The 12,765-nt window shown below is 37.4% G+C and overlaps 1 long non-coding RNA gene across 1 annotated transcript in view; it reads left to right on the top strand.

The window, feature by feature from the left end:
* LOC115288645 overlaps nt 1-696 on the top strand; it is a 45,095-nt gene extending 44,399 nt beyond the window's left edge. Inside the window, exon 3 of the long non-coding RNA XR_003907130.1 lies at nt 658-696. This is a non-coding gene — a long non-coding RNA (uncharacterized LOC115288645). The remainder of the gene's footprint in view (nt 1-657) is intronic.
* The last annotated feature ends 12,069 nt before the right edge of the window (nt 697-12,765 follow it).

The following is a 12,765-nucleotide window of genomic DNA, read 5'->3' as shown; positions in this document are numbered from 1 at the left end:
CAGGATCATCTTGGATTGTCTGGGTAGGCCCTAAATCCAATGACAAGTTGCCTTATGAGAGATGTGCATGGAAGAGATAGTTAGAAAAGGAGACAATGAGACCACAGAGTCAGTAACTTGGAGTGATGTGGCCATAAACCATGAGTACCTGCAGTCATCAGAAGGGAAAGGCAAGGGATAGATTTTCCTTAAGAGCCTCTGGAGAGAGTATATGCTCCCATTAACACCTTGACCTAGGATTTCTGGCCTCCAGACTCGGAAAGAACACACTGTCATCGTTTGAAGCCATTTATTACTGACGCCCTAGGAAATGAATTCAAGCCTTGATAAGAACCAAAGTATGCACTCAAATGTTGTCAAATGCAGTGTGTGGTACGTTTATTATGATCTGAGGTTAAAGAGAGAAACAACGGTATAGCTGAGGGATTGATTTGGTCTGTAACTGTTCTCTCCTTTTTCTGGATTCTTACTGCATGGATGGATGATAAGGTTTTACATTATCAATATGCATAGCAGTTTCCAAAGGGGTTTCCATGTTATGCTCTCTCACTTGAGAGAGTGCCACACATTGTCTCTAGGAGATGCAGAAGCACAATTATCTCCAATCCACGGATGCAGGGAGTGGGTTTGGGTTAATAACCTATCCCAATGATTCAGATCCAGGCTTCCTGATCGCCAGTGGATATCCTGTCGTTCCACACCCAGTGGTGCCTACAGACCAGCATAAATGATGGGAGCGACTGACCAAGGACTTCCAAATGAAGCAGGACATGGACTGCAGTGATTTCATGGCTTCCTTGACGAATCTCAGGTACAGAGCTATATTTTCCATTCATTTGGATGGGATTTTTGTTTTTGAAAAGCAAACATAAACAAAAGTATTTTTATAATGTAATATTTCAGATGCACAGGGCATTAAGGTGAATGCTTGTTTCCATGAGGCTAAATTAGCTCACAGACTGGTTCATGTCCAGAGCTTGGACCTGAAAAGTCGAGGCAATGCTACCATTGCACCTCTGGCTTTCCTTGATTGTTGCTATCAGCCTAGCAGGGAAAGTTCATATAAAACTTTTACTTTCCCTTTTGCTTAAAATGTAATAACAACCATTTTTGAGTGGGTTTTTTTGTACTTATTTTCTCACTTAGCTTTCATAATAGCTCTTCAGATGAGTGCCAACATCCCTTTGAATGACGAGCACTGGGACTGAGGGTAGTTAAACTGCATGTCCAGGTCACAGGGTCCCGTGTGCTGCAACTGGGATCCAAAGCCCAGATAATTTGATTCCAGAGCCTGAGGCAGTTAGCTCCCTCCATGCTGCAGGACCTAGGTGTCATTGCCCCATCCCCAGTGGTCACGAACACCATCAGACCTGGGTGGGCTCAGCTCCAACCTGGTGATGAACTCAGAGATTTGGTGCCTCCCTTTGTCCCACCATGTGTCACAAAGCAAAGCAGATTTGTTCTGGCAGCCCTGGGCTGCTGGGTCCCTGACACAACATTGACTGAGTGTCATATTTTCCTATCTGATTTCACTGCTTTTCACAAGGCTATTATTTAGTGTGCAGCAATAAGCTAGCATAAACACAGCTCTGACTTTTTGGAAGTAAATATCAGCTAGAATAAGCATTTGGTCTCCCTGAAGGCTTTTAAATCTACTGAAATGTCAGGTGCAATGAGATTCTGGGCAAAGGACAGAAGAGCAAATCTCTGGATTTTATAAAAGTTCCTTGAATAATCAGTGCTTTAAATGAGCCAACTGAGTCCTGCTTGGGTTAGACTTTCCCTGGATCTTTATACAGTTCTAAAATTCATCTCCTTTGGTGGACAGCAAGTCTGGATTTAACTTGGCTGTCAGTTCAGGGAATTATTTAAACTGCAAGCTCAGATCACTGATCTATTTTCCTTTTATGGTACCTAGAACATCACGTGGAACAGAGACACCTGACTGGATCATGCTCACTCTGAGGGAGGAAACAACTGAAGGAAGAACATACTTATAATTTAATGAATTCAGCTTTTCTGAGGGCTCTTGCTAGAGAAAATTCTACATTGCCATGAGAAAAATTGTTTTACATTGATATTTAATATGGATATAAATCCTTCTGGAAAATATACAACATTAGGCTGGAATTACCAGTGAGAGAATTCCTAGCATTGCACCCATATCTTTCCAGCTACACTACAGTGCTAGATTTCCAAGCAAAACTATTTATATAAGGGTCTCTTTATATTTTTCTGTCAGAATATTAAGACTTTTCATGTGAACATTTTACATATGTTTTGGATATTCTTGACAGATGGATTTTCCCCATGCCTACCAGGATCTTTGGTGGAATTTAGAGAGATCAAAATTATTGGTAGCCTTTACAGGTCACTTGAGTGAAGTGGCTATACTAAACTCTTTAAAATATTTCCCCAATTACTTGTATGTTTTTAGACTGGATGGCAATGATTTCCAAAGCCAATACCAAAAATTAAAGGATTATGTCCAAACTACCTCCATAGCCACCACCATGACCATCACCAGCAAGAGCAACAAGCAATAACAATAAAACAACAACAGCCTACAGTATAGACCTCAGCACCAAGAGGGGCAAGCATCCTAAATATAACTATAATTCAACATACTCTTTTTAAATATATTTCTTATTATCTATGCTAAAACTCTTATCAGAATTTGCTCCCTACTAATATTGGTCAAGTCCCTGAAACAAAAATTTCTGTTGAGTATTTTTCATGAGGTCTCCTTGTTCTATAAAGATCTATGAAAACACAAAGAAACATCCTTAAGCTGCCATTCCATTTAAAATTTCTTAAATTAATTTATTATCTCTCAGGAGCTAATTCTTCTTTGACAGGTGCTTACAAGGCCATGTGGGGAGCTCATAAAACTCTAAAACAGCCTATTAATTATAGGAGGCTTGCATAATTTATAGTAGTTTTGAGAAATGCTAAGTAGCAAAAGTTGCTCCTAAATTCATGTTCCCCTCATTCCGACCTCTAGAAAAATCTTAATAAGATTTATTATTTTGTGCTTGGGTGGTTGATATATTCTGCAGATCAGAATTCAGATAGGGCACTCAGGATTCAGGAACTCTTGCTTTATGACTCTGCTTATATGGGTAGAAGGCAGTGATCCTTTGGAATATGCAAAATCAGTGTTATCAAGTCCTTTACTTAGGTTGCATAGGGGTTTCAAAGTCAGTGAAACCTTTAGTTCTGGCAGTGCCTTTTGGAGTACATCATTTCCAGATAACTCAGTGCCATTATTTCTATCTTGGTCTTCATTTTTGTTTGTGGTCACTGATCAAAATCATTCTTGGTATTCCTTTAATCATCAAGCTGGAAGTTTATGTCGACTCCCCTTGGCTGACTTGATGAGACCTTGCTTTCTTGAATGATTATCTTGACTGATGTTAGATGCCATATACTCTTATGGCCTTTCTCTGAGTTAGGCAGGAAGGGTGGGAAGCATTGTTTCCAGAATGCCAAATAAAAAAGTACAAATGCTGCCCAAAAGCAAAGGGATGACAATCTGAGAAATCTGTTTTTTTTAATAAGCTCCACTAAGATGATCATTTTGCTTATGACTTGGGGAGGCAGAGATGCAATATAGCAATAGGGTCAGCGATGGGGAAGAAAGGGGAGAGGCTAGTAGAGTTTTGGTAACCTCCTGGCCACGTGTGAAGACTGACCCTGAGGAAGGTGCTCCATGGTGGTATTTTTAGTAGGGAATCAACTGGAACACAGATTCACAAGTCCAATGCTTGATGGATAGCGGGTGTGATGGTAAAATATCCCAGAGGAAAGATGAAGGTAGAGCAATGAATCCACTTCATCTATTGTACCATTCTGTTTGAAACAACCTTACAAATAGGATTACTACTAGATTATAAAGCCTCTGGGCCTCTATCCAGCATTAATTTTAAGCATCTTTTCCAAGCTTTGAAAGCATTTGTGTATGAAGCCAACAGTTCACAGCAGCTCTGTTGTTTGTAATAGTCCATTTTAAGTCTTGGTTGGGTCTGCTAAGCAAATCATGTTTTAATGTTGGCATATGAAGAATAAATACTGGATTCTAGTCTGTCATCTTAATGCCTTCAGCTTAGCATAGACTTCACTCTTTCTGAAACTCTTGTCCTCCTCCTCCTCCACTGATGTTATAAGGTTAGCTGTTGAATACAGGAACATCATCTCTGATTATGAATTATGTACCTACAATCCCCCCAAAATCCTACACTTCCACCACCCTTAGCACATCTGTACTTAACCCATATAAGCAATAAAAGCAATCAGGCTTGGCTTGCTAGCATGCTGCTGCTTAGGGACTTTTGATATTATCTAGAGAAATACTGATGTTCTGGAAGATTGCTGGGTGCAGGTGATGAGGATGAGTTGCACTTCGACTTAAGTTCTAGTCAATGGACTAAAACACATAGGACTGGAACTCAGAAGAGACTCTAGTGATGGGTCAAGAAGGTTAAAAGTCATTCTGCTGAGGGGGGGAATGTTAATGCCTTAAGTGTGCTGAAAGATGTATTAGTTTGGAAACAAGGATGCTTTAATGAAATAGAAGACTATATCTCTTTCATGTCATGAAGGGCTGCTGGTTGGTAGTTCAGGCCTAGTATGGCTCCACAAAGAATGAACTAGCTTCTAGGTGAGCCTCAATTGTCTTTATGGTCTAAGATGGCTGCTAGAGCTCTAGCCATCACATCTGAGTTCCAGGGAGCAGGAAAGTCACACTGACTCACTTGAAGGAGACTTCCAGGAAGTCTTACTTATTATTGGCCTAAACTTAATTACTTGGGAAATGCAGGGGAGGCTGGTAAATATGGTGCTTTGGTTGCGCAGTAAAAGATCTGTGTGATCAATTAAAAATTGGAAATTTTATTACAAAGTATAAAGGAGAGGAAAGTGGATGTTGGGAGGCATTTATCGGTGTATCAGTGTCTGCCATAAAGAGCTGGAGAAGCAATGGGCAAAAAGCTAGGAACACACCAAGAGTGTGATGTTCCTAAAGCTGAATGATTACCTTATTTCAAAAAAGAAGGCATCAAATGTGCCAATGCTACTGAGAGCTCAGGAGGATGAGGGTCATTGAATCTGACGATGAGGAGTGGTTGGAACAAAATCTGATTTAAGAGGGTTAAAGAGAGGAAGGAAGGTAAGAAATGGATAAATCAAGTTTTCTATAAAAGGAATCAGAGAAATGGAGCAGTACTGAAAGAAATATGAAGGGTTTACATTTTTTTAAACATGGAAAAATATTTTAGCATTTTTGCATGGGTATGGAAATACCCAGTTGGGAGAGAGAGGGAGCACATTGATGATGCATATGAGAAAGGTAATCATAACGGATAGAAAGTCTTTGAGTAAATAAGAGGGGTGGGATCCTACATGAAGTAACTAGGTGTTTTAGATCAGTAGAGGATCAGTTCAAACCTTCAATAAGAAGGAAGGCAGAGAGTGGGGCTGTCCACTCCAGTAGCTGGGTAGACTTGGTGGTCAAAGGTTGGTGTTCTTTTCTGAGGTCATCTATTTCCTCAGAGGAATCAGAAGCAACACCACCAGATAATAGTGGGAAGTGGGGAGGGCGCCCATAGTTTCATGAGAAACAGAAAATGTGAAACCACCATCTTGGAACTTGGGAGAGTGGATTGTGACTCGAGAAGAGTTAGATAGTAAACTATGAACACTATCATGTATCAGTTTTTCGATGTTTTCCCAGAAGAGTGGATGGAACAGAGCCAAGTGAGGAAACCATATTCCTGAGGTGGAACACAAAACAAGAGGGAAAGGGTAGAGAGCAGAAGGGAAAAGGAGGTCTCGTTTGTGATTTATTGCAGGACTTTGCATATAATGAAGAAGGGAGTTTAATCAAAAGGAAGCCATCTCCTATAAGGAACGCATTTACCAAGACTAATGGCAGAGACACGTATATGGTGGGATCGCAGGAGGCCAGCGAGGCCAACAAGCAAACAAAACAAAGCATAATGGCTTATATAACTTTTACTGTTTGATGAACAAAGCATACCGTTTTCTAGAGAGTCATTTTTTTTTTACCACATTATTCTAAGAGAAATTTATTTTGTGGGTTTGTTTATAATTAACAACCCAATCGAAAATCTCTTCAATGACAATTTTACAGAAGTTTTAAACACATTTTGCTATGATTGTTTCATATTCCAAATTTATTTCACAGCAGATGGTATTATGTTAACCCTTGGCCTGAGAAGACATTTATTATAAGGTCATGTAAAACAATATAGTCTAGTAGCTATTTGCCACTCAACTTATGCTGGGTTAGGACTGACTCCAGAAAAGGACTGAATTGTTAAATGTCCTTTCGTTTTCAAATATACATGACCTCAATGAAGTTTTTGGAAGGAACGGGATAACCTTTAATTTGAGATGAAACTCTGCAAAGTATTGAGAGTTTCAGTATATTGTCCTATTATCAAACAAAGAATAGTGTGGAGACAAATAACTTTTTTTAAAAGTTCATTCAGGTAAAGTATTTACTTAGCACCTATGATACAATATGTCTGCAATGTTTTGGGCATTTGGGTTACACTAGTTAACAAAATAGACAAAGTCTCCTGCCTTCGTGGGTGTATGTTTTGAAAAATAAAGACCCTGACTTGCTTCATGCTCAGATGACTGATGGATAAAGGCTTTGATGTGAAGGTGGAGTAATTAGCCAAGAGAGGAAATGTCTTTGACTTTCATTTATTTGTTCATCCATTCATTCAGCGACATTTAGTAAGTGGTTGCTAATAAATTAGGCACTGACCCAGGCTGCGTTGGATGAGTGAAGCCATCAGATGGTAATCTGAAAACCAGACTAATGGGTCAATCTGCATAAATACAGAGACCAACACAGATAAGTTAATGTGGGCAAATATCAATATAAAATTAAAGAACATTCTGCCACTAAGGGTCCTTCAGCAATGTGCTGATGTCCTCCTTGTTGGGACAACTCAAACAGAGATGGAATTAGATACATCCCTGATTATAACTGACTGGAAATTTCCTAAATCCATTCCAACTCTGAGTTTTTTCATTCCTATGATCTTGCCTCCAACTGAATGTCCATTGTACATTTGGCTCTGGGGCCATTTGGGCTGTGAGTTTGGACCCGAGCCTAACAATATATCTGGAAGGGAAGTCCTAGAAAAGGAGGGGATCCTTGGAGCAATAGGTTTTTTGACATGACACTATTAAGCCCTCAAGCTTATGATGCCACGTGAAACTGATTGTTTCTGGAAGGCACTCTTATTGTGATTGAAGTGGCAGTGAGCTGGTGTTTGAGACAGACTTTCAGTATTTGTGTTTTTTCAGTCTGTGTCAGGATCATTTTCTGCCTGACTTTTATATGCAGAGTTAAGGTTGACTTAAGATGGTTGTTAAGTACATGAGTTTTCAAAGACTTTTAGTTGCCTATATTGATTTGATGTAGTTTGATAGGTTGTCTATTGTCATGTGCAGTGACATTAAAGGGTTTTAAGTCTAAAGGCAAGTAGAAAAATAATAACTCTTTTGCGAAGGTATCATTCCCTGAGATTTATTTATCTTGTAGATCGTTGTGGAGGCTAAATCTCTCATCTTACTAACACTGTCCCTCACTCCAGAAGGTCCACAGACACAAAAGTCATATAAGACATCCTACTCCTGTCACTAAAAATGGGAGCCTCTTCCTACCTAAGAAAGATCAGATTAGCAGAAAAAGTTTTCTCCATGAACATTTTCTCTCATATTTGTTTCCTTTCAAATGCTTCTGCATCTTTTAATCAAGAATCTCAAGCTAATAATTTCAATATATCAATGTGATATATTTTGTAATCTTTAATCTCGTTAACAATATTTTGTTGTGGTCAGGAAATAATTTTCAGGGGCTCCACTGTACGTGGATAAGTTTGAAAATAGCTGTATGGGCCTTCCTTTGCTTCATTCAACAACTCTTCGTTAAGTGCCTATGAAGAATGTATAGAAAGACCTAACAATATATGGGGTGGGTCCATAAATTCTAAACATTCTAGTAATTCTAAGGTTAAAAACTCTGAAATAGGTTAGAAATAAATAAGGGAAATATTGAACAAGTGTGTGTAACATAAGATGTGATAGTTAACATAGGATAGTGAGAGTAACATAGAATAGTTAAAAAAATTCCAAAGGGAGTGCAAATAAAGCAATAGTTAGTGCCAACTGGGGAGTTAGAGATGAATTTTCAGACCACACAACAGAGCCTTGAAGACTGAGCAGGTGGAAATGTCAGGTCAGGACTTTCTGGGCATGAGCAACAGAAACAGAGGTGTGAAAGGGAATGAATCGTTTGGGGGAAGAGTGAGATGTTTGCAATGATGGTACTTGCCAGGGTGAAATAGGAAAGATTAGCTATGTTGAAGGTAAGTTGAAGTTAGTCTCACAGCAAATGTGTGTTGTATCCATTCTATCAGCTACATTTCTATCCCAGACTATGAGGTTCTTGAGTGCCATACTAAGGATTTGGAGAACAGTCCCCTTGCTTTCGTGCTGAAGTCCAAAACCGGTGACTTGATTCTGTAATAGAAAATAGGGTTGGCAGAAGCCTGGTAGGTAGATTTGGAGAGACGCAAGACCGAAGTATGGAGATGAATTGTAGAATCATGGAATAATTCAGATATAAGACAAAGAGAGTTGGAAATAATGTAGTGGCAGTGAGAACAAGAAAGTGGTGTTGGTTTGTTTTTCTTACCACAGATAATTTGCTAGCAAGTAGCAACAGCTGCGTTTCCCATTGCTGACTATCTCAGGTCTTTGACATGTCATACAAAGCATTTTCAACCTATGTCTTAAAAAAGACTCTTCTGAATTCTTGGCTGTGGGACATTATAGAAGATATACGTGTTTTCTATTTTTCTTAAATCATTATTTACAGATATATATCACATACTTTAAGGCTGTTAAGAATAGAGTGGTAAACAGGATAGACAAAGTATAGGCTCTATTTCATTGACATCATTGTAAGAAAATATAGATGAGGACAATGTAAAGAAACAAATAATATGTACATGTTTTATTTTATTTTGTAATTATGCCTTGGTTTACTACATATGTAATGACCCAAATGTGAATCTTTGTAACCATAATGTCATCATGTAAATCTATATCCCTCAATCCTTCATGCTAAAGTCCCAATATTAATAAAGCTTTATTTTGAGAGAAGAATTTAATATCTGGTAGGTAGAAGAAGTCCTTGAGGACATATTTTTACAGCAACTGTAGAGTGGACATGTGTATTTATATAAAATATTGTATTTGCATTTGCAAACATGCTTCTGGCTTCCATGAGGTCCTGATTAGTAGTTTAGAACTGATTAACAATAAGCAGGCAAGTAGAACAAAATATTTCTTACAAGTATCTGATTGAAAGCACAGGAGACCTTCCAAGGAAGTGAGGGCCAGGATATGAGAGAGGAAGAAATCCCAGACAGGTGAGACAAAGTACCTGTTTTCCTCTAAAGGCCCCTGACCATTCCAGGGAAGATGACAGAAAAATTGGAAAACTGAGAATAACATCTGAGATATTCAAAAGCACGAAGGGTGAAAATTGGAGGCCAGAGATGGCCAAGGAAAAACAAAGACCTAATAAATCATCAGCGGGTTTGCTGGGATTTTAAAGAGATAAATGCTCAGAATGAGAGAACTAAACATAAACCAGGTCTCATAGGGACTGGAGAATGCTTTACATCATGCTAATCTCTGATTACTTGAAGGTGATCTGGAATTGTTAATAATAAACTCTGATGGTTGATAACATCCAGAGCCTTAAATTATTTCTCCAATTCTTCATATATGGTATCTATCAGCCAAATAAAATAACCAGCTATATGAACAGAAATTAAAATGTGACGTCAAATCATAAAAAATAATAGACAGTAAAACATAACCCACAAGACATCCAGATAATGGACACATACACAAACATTAAGAATGCTTTGTTTAATATGTTAAAGAAATAAAAGAAAAGATAGAAAATCTTGGCAGAGAACATTAAACTATAAAAAAAAGCAAAATTAACATTTCAGAACTGAAGAATGCCAAACAGAAATAGTTCAATGGATGGACTTAATAGATTAATCACAACTGAAAAGTGAATTAGTAAACTGGAAGATAAATCAAAATAAAGTATGTAGATTATAGTACAGAAAGACAAAACTATGGAAAATAAAGAAGACAAAGAGACGCATGGGATCTAGTGAAAGCATCTAATATATGCATAACTAAAATTGTAAAAAGAGAATGAGAGCGAGGAATAGAGCACAAAAATTTTTTTGAAGAGATAATAGATGAGAGTTTTATAAAACTGATGAAAAATATCAAAATATATTCAAGAGACACGCACATCAAAAAGTAAGTAAAAAATCTACATGTAAGCACAATTCAGTAAATAAATACACTGAAAACCAATTTGAGAGAGGAAAAATCACAAAAGAAGTTAAAGAAAATATATTTCTGTTAAAGACAACAAAAAGACTTCCATTTCAAGAAGGCACTAAGAAAATACCAGTAAATAAGACTCATAGTAAAGAGAAGAAAGATGATGCTAATGATGAGATTGGAAATTAATGAATTTGAAAACAGTCATAAAAGAGGGAGGGGCCAACAAAGCTAAGAGTCAATTTTTTCAAAAAAAAATAAAATTAATCAATATTTGATGAGACTGACAGGTAAAAATGAGAAAAGGCACAGAAAACCAACTTTAGGAACTTAAGGGGGAGTATCACTGAGGAGTGCATAGACATTTGAAAGATTTAAGAGGATATTATAATCAACTTTATACCAAAATATTTGAAATTTTAGATAAAATTATCAAATTCCTTTTTTAAAAAAAAAATTTTTTTTTAATTTTTGAGAGACAGAGATAGCACGAACAGGGAAGGGTCAGAGAGGGAGGGAGACACAGAATCCGAAGCAGACTCCAGGCCCTGAGCTAACTGTCAGCACAGAGCCCGACACGGGGCTTGAACCCACGAACCATGAGATCATGACTTGAGCTGAAGCCGAACACTTAACCGACTGAGCCACCCGGGTGCCCCAAAATTCCTAAGTTCCTATAAAACATCACTTACCAGAGCGGTCACAAAGAAACTGAAAATCTTAATAGATTATAACTGTATCTGTATTTAGAAATTTTCTTACAAAGGAAGCTCCAGGCACATAAACAAATAACATCAATCTTATACAAAGTCTCAGAGTGGAAAAAAAAGAAATAACTTCTCAACCTGTTTTATGAGGCCAGTATAACTTTGATACTAATACTTAACAAAGACATAACAAGAAGGGAAAAATATAAGTCAGTATTATTTATGAATATAGATTGAAAATATTCTATAATTTAGCCATTCAAATCCTATAATATAAAAAAATAATGGATCACAGCCAAGTATTGTTTATTCCAGAATACGAGGTTGGTTTATCTTTTGAACATTAATGTACATCACTACATTAGCATAATACATTAGCCCAATAATTTGAAAAAATCCAGCATTCATTCATTGTAAAAGAAAATCGTCATGCTAAACTAGCAACAGAAGGGATCTTCCCTTTTGGATAAAGAATATCTATCAAGAAACTAGAGTGTCCATCATACTTAGTGGTGAGACACTGATAACTCTCCTTTTGACATGGTAAAGAGGAACAGATGGTCACTATCAACACCTTTATTTAACATTGTTCTGAAGGCCCAAACTACAGCAATATGGCAAGAAAATAAAATGAAAGTCATAAAGAGTGGAAGAACTAAGCCCATCATAATTTGCAGACTACATAATTATATAACTAGAGAATCTAAAAGACCCTACAGGTAAATTATTCTAGGTAATAAGTGATTTTAGCAATTTTGCTGGATAGAAAATCAAAACAAACAATCAGTTATATTTATGTGTACTGGCCACAGAGAGTTAAAAAATAAATATTCTAAGATTTTATTTATTTAAAAAGTTTTTTAATGTTTATATTTTATTTTGAGAGAATGGGAGAGAGAGAGAGAGAGACAGAGACAGAGACAGAGCACCAGCAGGGGAGGGGTAGAGAGAGGTAAACAGAGAATCGGAAGCAGGCTCCAGGCTCTGAGCTGTCTGCACAGAGTCCAACACGGGGCTTAAACTCATGCACTATGAGATTATGAGCTGAGCTGAAGTCAGAAGCCTAGCCAACTAAGCCACCCACGCACCCCAGACTTGATTTTCTTAAGTAATCTCCACACCAATTGAGGCTTACACCCTGAGATCAAGAGTCCATGCTCTACCAACTGAGCCAAGCCAGACACCCCAGAAAATAAAAATTTTAAATACCACATGCAATAGGGATAAGAGAAAGCATCAATCATAAAATGTCAGCTCTCCTCAAATGTATAGATTCAGTGTAGACAGAGTCAAAATCCCAACAGTGTGTTGGGATTGTAATATGTGTGTGTGTCTGCAAATTGACAAGCTGATTCTTGTCATACATGGAAATAGAAAAAGCCAAGCATACAAGATCAACTTAAAGAAGAAGAAAAAATGGAAAAACTTACTCTATTGGAATTAAGACTTAATATAAGCTACAGTAATTAAGACTAATCTGCATTTAATTTATGACAAATGTGGTGCTGCAGAATGATGGGAAAATGATGTTCCTTTCAATAAATTTTGCTGAGTTAATTGGATATCCTTAAGTGCAAAAGGAAATTTGAACACTATACTATACACAAAATCTATTCCAGATGCGTTTAAATCTAAT

This window comes from Suricata suricatta, chromosome 3, assembly GCF_006229205.1.
Source record: "Suricata suricatta isolate VVHF042 chromosome 3, meerkat_22Aug2017_6uvM2_HiC, whole genome shotgun sequence".
NCBI classification, from domain to species: domain Eukaryota; kingdom Metazoa; phylum Chordata; class Mammalia; order Carnivora; family Herpestidae; genus Suricata; species Suricata suricatta.
The sequence above is the reverse complement of the archived record's forward strand: the minus strand, read 5'-3'. Positions and strand labels throughout refer to the sequence as shown.